General features: G+C 47.1%; 1 protein-coding gene across 2 annotated transcripts in view; it reads left to right on the top strand.

The window, feature by feature from the left end:
• Nucleotides 1–3984: 3984 nt before the first annotated feature.
• Nucleotides 3985–12641, top strand: part of RB1CC1 (RB1 inducible coiled-coil 1) — a 131949-nt gene continuing 123292 nt past the window's right edge. For both annotated transcript variants that reach the window (XM_066578082.1, XM_066578081.1), the window contains exon 1: nucleotides 3985–4094. The gene's annotated coding sequence lies outside the window, so the exon portion shown is untranslated. The remainder of the gene's footprint in view (nucleotides 4095–12641) is intronic.

Genomic DNA, 12641 nt, shown 5'->3' with positions numbered 1-12641 from the left:
AAGCCGTCATATCCGCAGGCAAGCCACAGTTGTCATTATGGCTATGCTGCGGATCCGCGGGAGAGCAGGAGATACTATAAACAAAAGTGAGCACGACGTCGGTGTGCCGAGCGCATCCACCAGGCAGAAGAAAGAAGATCCGGCCGCGGCACAGGAGAGCCCCGCAGCGTCCGGACAAGTATGTAATTTTTGGCCCTTAAGGCTGCAAGCATTGATGGAAACTGTGCGTGCCCGTGGAAAGAAAGCCTAAGAATCAACTGACTTAAGGCCCATTTGGACACAACGATAATTGCTCAAAAGATGTTGCTCAAGCGGCTTTTGAGCGATCATCGTTGTGTCATTTACAGTGCAAGATGAGTGATCACCTTGCACTGGTAGCGGAGGATGCAGAAGTGAAGCGGGGTGTCCCGCTTGAATTCTGCATACAGCTGTTCCCCCACTCCGAGCGCTCCTGGCTGTTATACAGCGGAGCGCTTGGAGCAGAGGATGCAGAAGACAAGCGGGGTGTCCCTGCTTGTCTTCTGCATACAGCTGTATCCTGCTGTGAATCCCTGATAAGGTTCATAGTCGTCTTCCAGCAAGCTAAAAGACGGCGATGAGCGACGGTATAACGAAAACTGCATAATGTAAGTGCAGTTACACACAACGATTATCGCTCAAAAGACGGCTTTTGAGCGAATTTTGAGTGATAATCCTTGCATCTAAATGGGCCTTTAGCACATGCATAACCTGTTAGGCTTCTTTATTAACCCCTTGAGTGGCACGCCCGGAAAAGTTCCGTGACGAGCTCCACTGCTCATAGCAACATAGCCCGGAAGATTTCCGGGCTATGTATCACTATGGGAGCTGCAGAGCACAATGCCACAAGCTGTGACAGTGTGCTCTGCCTGCACAGTCCCACACAGAGCAGTGCAAGGGCTTTGAAAAACCAGCAGAAGATATTGCCGACATGTCGGCAATGTCCTGCTTTGTTTACAGGTTGCCATAGAGACCATCGGCTTGTCAGAAGCAAGCCGATGGTCTCTGTGGCAGGGAGAGCTGGTTGTTAGCTGTCAGAGGACAGCTAGGTTCTAGCTCTTACAGCAGAGATCAGAGAAAACCTCCGATCTCTGCTGTGTTAACCCTTTACATGCTGCAGTCTATGTGACTGCAGCATGTAAAGGGCTGTCACTGCAGCATGTAAAGGGCTGTCACCATCGGACCCCTGGAATGTGATCAGGGGTCCTGATGGGTCCCTGTGGAAGTCCCCTAAAGGGACAAAAAAAAATAAAAAATTTTAAAAAAATTTAAAAAAAAAAAAGTAAAAAAATTATTTAAAAAATTATAAAAACACTTGTCTCCCTTTACTTTGTAAAAAATCAAAAATACAATCACACATGTGGTATCTGTGTGCGTCGTAATGACCCAGAGAAGGAAGTTAATACATTATTTAACCCCTTAATGACATGGCCCCTTTTTTCTTTTTTCCCCATTTCTTTTTTTCCTCCCCCCTGTTTAAAAAATCACAACTTGTCCCGCAAAAAACAAGCCCTTATATGGCCATGTCAATGGAAAAATGAAAAAGTTATGGCTCTTGAGACGCAACTGCAAAACTAGTTGAAATTCAATGATTAGACCATTTTAAAAAACCTGCCCTGGTGGGCACGACAGGGTGGTAGGAAACCTGCCACTCAAGGGGTTAATGATTAAAAAACTTAGCATGTGCAGTGATGTTGTTCTCTAGACCTGAGCTACGCAAACTCTCGGAGGTAATTAATTGGTAATCTACATAAGTATTCGTGAGCTTAGTTCACGTTTACATATATGTACAGAAGATAAAATAAAAAAGAACTCCTTATCTGTTTTACTATTAGTACATTTCTAAAACAAAGTCCATTATTTAGTCAGCTGTCTGGCTACACATTTGCGTGAGCGAATGTCAATCACAACTTTCGTCTTTGTTATCTCCTGACTGTCCTATTCTAAACAAAATATCTGAATACGTGTGTCAAGTAAGTTAGAAAATGGAGTGAACAAACACTATAGGTCATCCTTGGGTGCACTACGTATCAAACATTGCCGTCTAGCCCTAGCCCGTTTTTAGCTATCAAACTACACTGGAAACTAACTTCAACCTTTCAAATAAACTACAAGATGTAATATATAGTATCAGGTAACGCGGCACCTTATGAAACCATTGCTACCGCAAGTACCAGGGTTACCAACCGTCCAGAATTTCTGGACAGCCTATAAAAAAACCTAGGAGGAGTCCATGATTATATTTTGGGACTGTTGGTACATGAGCAGGTTATGTTGTCTATATCATTTTGGGGCCCATTCCCACAAGCATAAACATGCTGCATAATATGCAGTGAAGAGTCCATTGTTTTCAATGGGTTCAATCACAGCTACATATTTTTCACACGTCTTTCGGTCGTGTGAATAAAAACGTAACATGTCTTTTGTTGGTCCCTTGAAATCAATGGATGTGAAAAAATACTCAGGAAACCTGCATATTCGCTGCATATTTACACACAAAGTCCATGGAATTGTGTTTTTTTACACAAATACGCTAATATTTTAAAAAGATTACCAATACTCAGAAACACTCAAGGTATCAGCGTATTTCGCCCTGCGAATGTTCAATATATATATATATATATATATATATATATATATATATATAGGCGGTATAAATGCATCCTAAGGCTGCCTGTCCACGGACGCTTTTGCACTGCCTTCCCCGCAGCGATAATCCGGCCACGGAGAATGCAGTGCACGCTTTTCATAGCTTTGCCATGGAAAGCGCAGCCCCCCTGTCCATGAGCGAAGAAACAGCAATTCTCAGCTCGTGGGCGTCAAATCACAGCATGCTGCGAATTGCTACGATTCTGTCAGACAGGCTCACCGCGGAGATCCGTCTGATGGCTCCTGCTCCCGGACGGCGGCAGAGATCCGCCGCAGGATTTCGCAACGCCCGTGGACATGCAGCCTAAGGCTGGGTTCACACGACCGTATCATAATACTAGTGTAACATTTCCAGCGCGTCACCCACATCAGTGTGCGTTTTTGTGTGAGGCATTTTTTATATGCATAAGTATGACCGCAAGCAGGAAATGATGCCAGCCATTGCCGGACTCTTGTAAACACCCTTCTGGCGCTCACATGGTCGCACGGGCATCATTTTCCTGTGTTGCTGAGAGTTGTCAGCGGCGCTCCGACAGCCGTGTCTTCCCTGGAGGAAGGCGCTCTCTTGGTTGTCCTTTTCTACTTTTGCGCAGCCACGTCTGATGCATCACAGCAATGACTTTGCCCGTATCAGAAGTAGCCATAATACATATATTACGGCCCCCTATATCCACGTACAACTGCTTGGAGGGGTCGGTGGCCCCCACATGATGTCTGCCTACAACCTCCGGCTTCCTTTTTTAACTTCCTTCGCATTACTCCTAGAAATGTGTAAAAAAAAGTGGTAAACACGCACAATGCTAACGGCTGCACTGCGGTTGGAGCGCACCCACAGGGCTCTCATGTGCATAAGACACGGGAAAAGCGAACATGCTGCGATTGTATGCACGCAACGTTAAATATATTCAAAAGTGAGTGAAATAACACAAAGCGTTTTTTTCGCTGATGCGTAATACGCAATGACAATAGGTTTGTGCGCCTGGACGTAGCGCATGGAATGGGTTCCTGTCAGACTCGGACCTACAAGCACCTTATCATTTTCTAGGGTTTTTCCAATATGTAAAAAATGTTGCCTGTTCGAGATTTCTGGCTAAGCTGTCCAGAATTAAGGACTCTGGGGGCCGTCCGCTCTGACAGGCCGCTGTGGCCGCAGGAGACGCGACAGACATGCCAGCGCGCGGCTCCCGCCAGAACAATCACCTCAGCCGCCACAGGCGCACTCCACACGTGACGTCACAGCCTGACTGCCACGCGCTGGCCCCGCCCCTATCCCCAGTTCCCCTGTGTCTCTCCCAAACACCGCGAGATGTGACGTCAGTCTCGCGATGCTGGAGCCGCCGCCGGAAACAAGCAGCCTGAGCGATGCTGAGTCGTCAACAACAACAATAACAAGCGGATCTCCTGAGTGGCGGCCACACTGTGCCCGGGTATGACGGGGTGCCGGTGGGGGGGAGGGCCGCCGGGGAACCCCTTTGTTGTGGTGTCCATGTAGATGAAGCAGTCAGCTGACAACTCCTCCCCCGGCCTGACACCCAGGCCCCTGTCAGATGCTTCCCAGTAATCCGCCCTCGGCTGTAAACATGGACGTGCCGGGGTGACACCTGTCAGCCTGAGCTCGCTGGTGTGTGTACACATGGGTGGCGGTGGGGTCATGTGGTGCCACCCATGGGGGTATAATCTAGCTGGTGCTATTCCTCACCAGTGCCCCCACCTTGCCCCATCATGCGTTTACTAGCTTGCACTCCTGTCAGCTTGACCTCGTCAGTGTGTGGGGGGCTGTGTTTACACATGGGTGGCAGTGGGGTCATGTTGTGCCACCTATGGGGGTATTCCCCAGCTGGTGCTATTTCCCACCTTGCTCCATCATGCCTTTACTAGCTGGCACACCAATATTTGTTGCTGGCGATGAGTTGGCGTCTCCCAGCAAGGACCGTCCTCAATAGTTATTTAAAGGGGTTCTTGGAGACTTACCACTCATCAGTAGCTGGATGGTGGGAGTCCACTGCTTAGGATCAGCTGATCCCTGGGCCTGCTGTCCAAACTGACAGTGAACTCGGGGTCCGGTGATTGGTGGGGATCATGAGTGGCAGACCCCGCCTATCAAGTGTTCCTGAGGATCGGCCAACAGTGCTGAAAATCCTGGAGACCCCCTTTAACATTTGGTTGGATATAAAAAAAAAATAAATAAAACACGCAAAGCCATTTTTAATAAGTGCCATTTGCTGATTCCTGCCCCCCCCCAGTCTGCCTGTTATCACTTCTACATGATGAACCTTCATCCCTCCTAACCCTACTATAGGAGAAGGGTCCCCATGGGTGCCTGTTGTCACTCCTATACGATGAACAGTCATCCCTAGTGACCCCACCATAAGGGGAGGGGTCCCCATTGGTGCCTGTTGTCACTTCTATGTGATGAACAGTCATCCTTAGTTACCCCTTCATAAGGGGAGGGGTCACCATGGGCGCCTGTTGTCACTTCTATGTGATGAACAGTCATCCTTAGTTACCCCTTCATAAGGGGAGGGGTCACCATGGGCGCCTGTTGTCACTCCTGCATGATGAACCATCATCCCTAGTGAACTCGCCATAAGGGGAGGGGTCCCCCCGGTCTGCCTGTTGTCACTGCTACACAATGAACCATCATCCCCAGTGACCTCGCCATAAGGGGAGGGGTCCCTATCTGTGCCTGTCGTCACTCCTACATGATGAACCCTCATCCCTAGTGACCTCACCATAAGGGCAGGGGTCCCCATGGGCGCCTTTTCTTCTACCATGATTTTTTTTTTTAAAGGGTACATGATTGTGTTGCTTTGAAGTAGTTATCCCACCAAAAGTATATATCAGGCCGGCTTCACATTGGCATTGGAACCTCCATCTGCTGGGTGAAAAGCGGGTGGACCCTAGTATAGCCAATAGGATCTGACTAGCGCTGCTCAGTTCTATCAAGAGATGGAACCGTTTGGCCAGGGAATTCCCCTTTCTTGCTCCCCGAACGGCACAGGAAGGTGGAATCCCCACCGCAGATGTGAAACCACCCTCACCGCATGTATCGCCTATCCACTGGATAGCTGATAAACGTTTGATCACTGGTGGTCTGGATGTCAGTCTGCAGGGATCACGAGAACTGTGCATCCTCAAGTTCATCTGGAGAATGCAGCGGCGGTGTGCATGTGGGACCACCACTCTAGTCACTTGTATGGGGCTGTCGGAGATGGCTGAGGGCATTGCTTGGCTATCTCCAAAGACAGTAAAAGGTTGTGCACATGGCACTGCTGCTCCATTCACTAAGGATGTGCTGTTCTCATGATCACTTAGGGTCCTAGAGGTCGGACCCCAGCAATCTATCATTTAGGCTGCCTGTCCATGGGCGTTGCGATTTCCCGCGGCGGATCTCCGCTACCGGGGAGCAGGAGCCAGCTGACAGTTCTGCGCTCTGAGCCTATCTGACAGATGGGTTCACCGCGGAGAATCGCGGCAAATCATCGCTATGACTCTCCGCTCGTGGACAGCAGGGCTGCACTTTCCATAGCAACGCTATGGAAAGTGTTCACTGCATTCCCCACAGCTGGATTATCGCCGCGGGGAGTGCAATGAAAATTCGCTCGTGGACAGGCAGCCTTATTACCTTTCCTGTGGATAGATAATATATGGTTTTAGTGGGATAACGCCTCTAACCATCTTCTTGTACCCTCGGCTGGACACTGTTATGTTATCTATAATGATAGCTTGCTCTGTGGTCACATGACCCAGTACAGTGCTAGAACCACTGGTTGATGCACTCATGTGACTTATGACCCTTTAAGACGAGCCGATTCTGGTTTAAACGAACAGGTGACGTCACCGCTAACTCGTTCACATGCATGCAAACTGTTTAGACAGGCAGATCATCATTGAGAATCCATCACTTCTCATTCACTGTTCCACATTCCTATGTGAAGCACCGAGCCGGGGGGGGGTGTTGAAACGCAATGAGCGGCGCACAAGTCAACGGTGATTTTTATGCCGGCTGAAACTGAACAATGAACGAAAAGTGCACGATTCTGGTTTGGCGTTGGCTTGCATTTAAACCAAACAATTATTATTGACTTTTTCTCCCTTTAACGATTTTTTGAACAGTATCATTACGTCTGAACGCACTTTTAGTCAATATAGATGGCACTTTGCCAAAGGCGGCATTATTTACATTTGGCGCCCAACACTGATTTTTTAATTTAATACTTTTGGTAATTCACACAATACAATTAACAGTTAAGAAAAACTTCCCACAGCCGAGACATCCCTTTAAAAATGATAAAACATTACACTCACCCCGTATTTCCCAGGCCAGCGTTGGGCAATCTTGGCCATCTTCCAAGGAGGAATTGTGGGTATAAAAGTTCTGATGATATCACTTGCATCATCATGTGATGGCTATGTACTGTGTCCACATAGTGAGATAAATAGCAGCGACTGCCCTTGTCTCCATGACTACTTCTTGTGGCACTGCCAAGCAACACACACACTTAAAAATGAATCATAAGGAAGTCTGAAGAACTCCTTAATATTTAAGTGCCAGGTTTCCTTCTTTCCACTATCTGAGAGAAGCATTAGATAGCAGAGGAGATGCTGATTTTAGGGGTTATTCCAAAGGGTGGATGAGAGACAGTGAGGAGATTTTAAGGGTCCAGATACTGGAAGGCCATTATTGGACTCGAGGATCATAAATGTAAGCTCTTACAATGCTTCTGATAAAGAGTGGTGGAAATTTCGGGAACTCTTTGAGTTTACGGATTGTACAAGGTATAAGCCCATTTGTGACAATCCGTACATGGGGGAATAGTTAATGTTAGAGGGTTTTGAGTTCTTGCAGTGTAGGGGTATACAATATATTCTCTAGTGTAACGAGGGGGGATAGGTGCTCTCCTTTCCACAATTATAGGAGGAATTTCCAATGCCTAATGCCACTTTTTCTTGATATCTACAATTGTGACATGCATTGCAGTGTTGGGCACGACTTATTAACTTGGGAATTGTCGTCGTTGGAGGCGGTAGAATGTATTCTGATTGTGAAGGCATCCCGTAAATTGAGATCACTATTTTATCAAACCACACTTCCCTAAGGCCACCTGCACACAAACGAGTTTGAATTGCAGAATCCATGATCCTTGAATTTGTGCGGACGATCCGTGGCATTCCGTACAAATTCAAGCCAATAGAGCATCCTGTGAGCGGACAGCGACTGCGATTTTTCCGCTCGCGGAAAACAATTGCAGCATGCTCTCTTTTTTTGTGGATTTCGCACGGAGGGCTTCTATTGAAGTCAGTGGAAGCTGGCCGACCGGCGCCCCTTCCGCGGTTGGCATTGCGGAAAGGTTGTGGATACCACATCATGTGGGGAAAGCAGGAGTATAAAAATAAATCTGCGCTGCGCATGTCCGATGGCGAGCCGTGTGGACCATCCGCAGTACCGATTATGAAGACAAAGGTTTGTGGGGACGCCGGCCTGGGACAGGGTCGGATTCTGCTGCTGGCTCCCGCATGCGGAAACCGACCCGTCCGTTTGTGTGCAGGAGGTTTAAATCCTAAGGCCTCATGTCCACGGGAAAAATCAGATCCGCTGCGGATTTGTAACGCGGATTTGGGCTGCGGATGCACTGTAATTGTCTTTCATTTTTCATGCAGGAGATCAATTGAGCTATGTGCTCTATGAGCTCCCGCATGCGTAATCCTCACTAAAATGGAGCATGTCCATTGTTTTTCATGCTCCAGAAATTTTTTAATTACCATCCGCGGGTATTTATCTACTCGTGGGTGGTCAATGCATTCCTATGGGGTGCAGATCCGCGTGCGGGAGAAACGCTGCGGATTTCAATTCTTATTTTCCCCATGGACATGAGGCCTTAAGGATCTTTTACAACGCTTGAATGATAAATTGGAGGCAAGTGTTGGAAATATCTCAGAAGACCAGTGCTGGAATCAGTATCGGGGCCCGCTCTTGGCATGACACAGCGACTGGCCCAGATAACACTACCCCTCTGTATCTGCTGTCCGTGAGTATGGAAACAGCCTAAGGGCTCCTTCACACTCGCGAGAAAATTGTGATATTTGTGCGTTGTGAGACACACAAATCGTGTACAAATATGAACCCCATTCTTTTGAATGCGTTCATTCACATTTGCGATATTCTCCTACATGGCATCACGTTGCGATGCTATGCAAAAAACTAATTGAAGCATGTTCTTTCTTTTACCGATATTACCTTATTTTTTCAATGGGGCCAGGGGCAGCAGCAGCACCAGCCCCGTTTAAACCAATGGGAGAAGATTGCGAAACAGCCAACGGGGCTGAAGGAATCTCCCATAGCGAAGAGAGAGGGGGAGGAGCTACATGGGGATCTCCCCATATTTGGAGAGATAAGGGATGGGGCTAGATGGCTTCCCCAAGAGCGGAATCGAGAGGGGGCAGGGCTAGAGGGGTTCTCATAGTGATTCCTCTCTAGCCTCACACCCCCTTTGACCAGAGAGAAAACACTGAGAACCCGCTCTCGTGAAAGCCCTGGGGGAACCCTCTAATCCCACCCCCTTATCTCTCCAAATATGGGGAGATCTCTAGGAGATCCCCTGTAGCTCCACCCCTCACTCGCTAAGGAAGATTCCTTCAGCCCCGCAGTGATGCAAGGCTGTTTCTATGTGAAATCACCTTGCATCCAGGGGTTTTCAGAAGGATTGCGAGGGCGATATTTCGCCTTGAATCACAGCCCGATATCGACCTCGCCAGTATGCAGGAGCCCTAAGTATGTGCTGTGCAGTCTCCCTAAGGGCGCATTCAGACGACCGTATATCGGCCAGCTATTCACACCGGCTGATATACAGCGTTTCTCTCTGCAGGGGGAGGAGACTGGAAGAGCCGGGAGCAGTGCTCAGAGCTCCCGTCCCCTTTTTGCCTCCTCTCCGCCTCCTCTCCACCCCCCTGCACTATTTTCAATGAGGAGAGGTGGGACGGGGCGGAGCTAATCCCTGAAACTTAGCCCTACCCCCGCCCCGCCTCCTCATTGCAAATAGTACAGAGGGGCGGAGAGGGGGCGGGGGCTCAGAGCACTGCTCCGGCTCTTCCAGCCTCCTCCCCCTGCATGCGCAGACCAGCTGTGCGGCGCGAGCACGCCGTAGCGGCCCCATTCAACGGGACAGAGAGGCAGACTGCGCAAGCGTGTCTAATCGAGGCAGAAGAAGGCTTCGGTCGGCGCCATGGAGACGGGGACGCCAACACCGGAGGGGGTAAGTAAATAACTTCTGTATGGCCAATATTTAATGCACGACGTATATTACAAAGTGCATTTACATGGCCATACAGAAGTGTTTAACTTCACTTGCTTTCGCGGGACAACCCCTTTAAGCTATTCAACCTATAAAATACAGATGTTACACACTTTGAAATATAAGTGCACCCAAAACCCTATATATTTTCAGAACCTAGACAACCTGCTGATTGCAGTTGTCTTAACAGCCATGTCCACCTTCATTAACTTTTGTGATTAAAAAAAAACAAAAAAAAAACCACATATATTTGTTCCTAAAAAATTACATCAACTCATCAACTTTCTGTATCTCAGGGCTTATTCAGACAACCGTATATCGGCCGGGTTTTCACGCCTGGCCGATATTCGGTGTCCCTCTGTGCAGGGGGAGGAGGCTGGAAGATTCGGGAGCAGTACACTGAGCTCCCGCCTCCTCTCCACCCCTCGGCACTATTTGCAAAGGGAGGGGCCGGGGCGGAGCTAAGTAACAAAACTTAGCCCCGCCCCCTCTCATTGCTCAGTGCACTGCTCCCGACTCTTCCAGCCTCCTCCTTCTGCAGAGAGGGACACCGTATATTGGCCGGGCGTGAATAAGCCCTTGGACTATGTTACAAATAGAGCATTTTTGCCTTGTTTTGAAGCCAAGACTCTTAGAGCTTTGCTTTTGGTCTTTTTTTAACCCCTTAAGGACCAGTCTGCTTTGTACCTTAACCCATTTAGGACAAGGCACCGTAAATATACAACTCCTGGGCTTAAAGCCCAGCCTATGTAAAGTTATGGCAGAGTTTTAAGCCTCATGTCTCTGCAATCAATTAGAAGCAGGACTGGTTGTCAGCTGTTAGCTGATAACCCAGAGAAGAAGGCAGGAGGGGGTTTTAACTCTTTCTGCCTTTTCCTTACCTGAGTACACAGCGGTCAATGAGTGCTGTGTACTGAAAAGTGGAAGTGTAATTTTCACTACGAGAGCCCGGGGGTCACGTGACCCCCGGGATTGCCTGCTATAGCAGAGCTGCAGGGTCGTACCAGACCCTGACCAGCTCTGCCAGTGACTAATGTCACTACATGGGTAAAACCACCACATGGCTAAAATCCATAAAAAGTGTCTGGTCCTTAAGGTACAAAACAGCCTGGTCCTTAGGGGGTTAAGGACCAGACACTTTTTAGGGATTGTAGTGGTTTAATTTCCCTACTTTTTTTCCTTCAGCTACTACGATTATTTTTACTGTGTTTTTTTCCGTGACATATAGGGCTAATTTTTAATATCTTGTTCACTGACTTTTTTTTTTCCTGCTTTTTAGTTTTATTAGGGGTAAACCGCTAAAAAAATGATTTTTTTTTAACATTTATAGTTATTCTTTTTAAATTAGTATATTTGCACTAAAATAAAGCATAGGAACGGGTTCCTCATTTTGTTTCAGACGTTTTGGTATAGAATATAGCGACAGTTTTAGTTATAGTGGAGAGAAAGTATAATGAGAAGATTTGCATTTCTTCCGTATTTTGGACCCGCTCCTGATTTTGGCTCACAAAATACTGATGAAAAATATGCCCATGTGAATAAGGCCTAATGTATATATATTTTTATTTTGTTCTGTAATTTTGTTTTACTTATTTATGCAATTATTTTTTTTACTATCTATGTTCCCCATGACATCATATAAGACCTCTGGAGGACATTCACATGGTCTTTTGTTTTGTTTTTTTGACATTTTTTTTACTGTAGCTGGGGCATCCATAGGAGCCCCAGTTACAGGGAAAACATCCCCAGTAGTGACATTAGTCATTGGCATAGCTAATCAGGGTCTGCTGGGATCCTGTATCTCTGCTATGCCAGGGGATCCCAGCAGTCACTTGATTGCCGGCTCATGTAGTGGGGGAAAAAAATTCCACTTTCACTTTTTAGTGCATAGCACTCATTGTGTGCTGTGTACTAAAGAAAGAAGGAGGTAGAAGTGGTTAAAAAAACACTTCTCCCTTTTCCTGTAGATTATCAACTGTGACTAACAGTTGACAACCCGACCTGCTTCTGATTGATTGCAATTAATCCCATGCTGAATTTTTACTATTGGACTAAGCTCCATAAATTTACTGTGCTTGGTCCTTAATGGGTTAAAGCTGTTTACAATCCAGTCTGATATATCAATGATGTTTAAGCTGTCCGTATTATGCTTTAAAAAATATGCATATAATACATAGCACAGAGACGCCCCTGTGAATGAGCCCTTGCAAATGGCTCTTTGAAGGTGACCATAATGCTGATAATAAGTTTGGCACCTCTGATGTAAGAGATACGTTCTGGGGGAAAATGGTTAAGAGGCTAACTACTGGAGCACTGTCATATGAAAGCACAACATGGGTGTGTACCAAGAGTATTTCTTGTCCAGTACCAGACATATTCTTTCTGATTTCAGTTGACTTGATACAATTTACCCTGTTCTGCAGAGCTACATAAAGCGCCACGCGGGGATTGTACGGCTTTGGAGCTCCTTCAAAATTATCGTTGGTGCCTTTGTTTGAGTCTCAGAATAATGCCCTCTTTGCCCAGTCTGTAAGTTTTGGTTGGTGGGCTTCTCTTGTTGGGTTTGTAGTTATGCCCTATTCTTTCCATTATGTTATAATAGGTGTAATGGTGGTCCGGGAGGTTTTCAGAGTTTGGGATATATTTATATAAGGCAACCTTAGTCTATACTTCTCCACAGGT

Source organism: Eleutherodactylus coqui, chromosome 9 (assembly GCF_035609145.1).
Source record: "Eleutherodactylus coqui strain aEleCoq1 chromosome 9, aEleCoq1.hap1, whole genome shotgun sequence".
Classification (NCBI taxonomy): Eukaryota; Metazoa; Chordata; class Amphibia; order Anura; family Eleutherodactylidae; genus Eleutherodactylus; species Eleutherodactylus coqui.
This window is presented reverse-complemented; position numbering and strand designations above follow the sequence as displayed.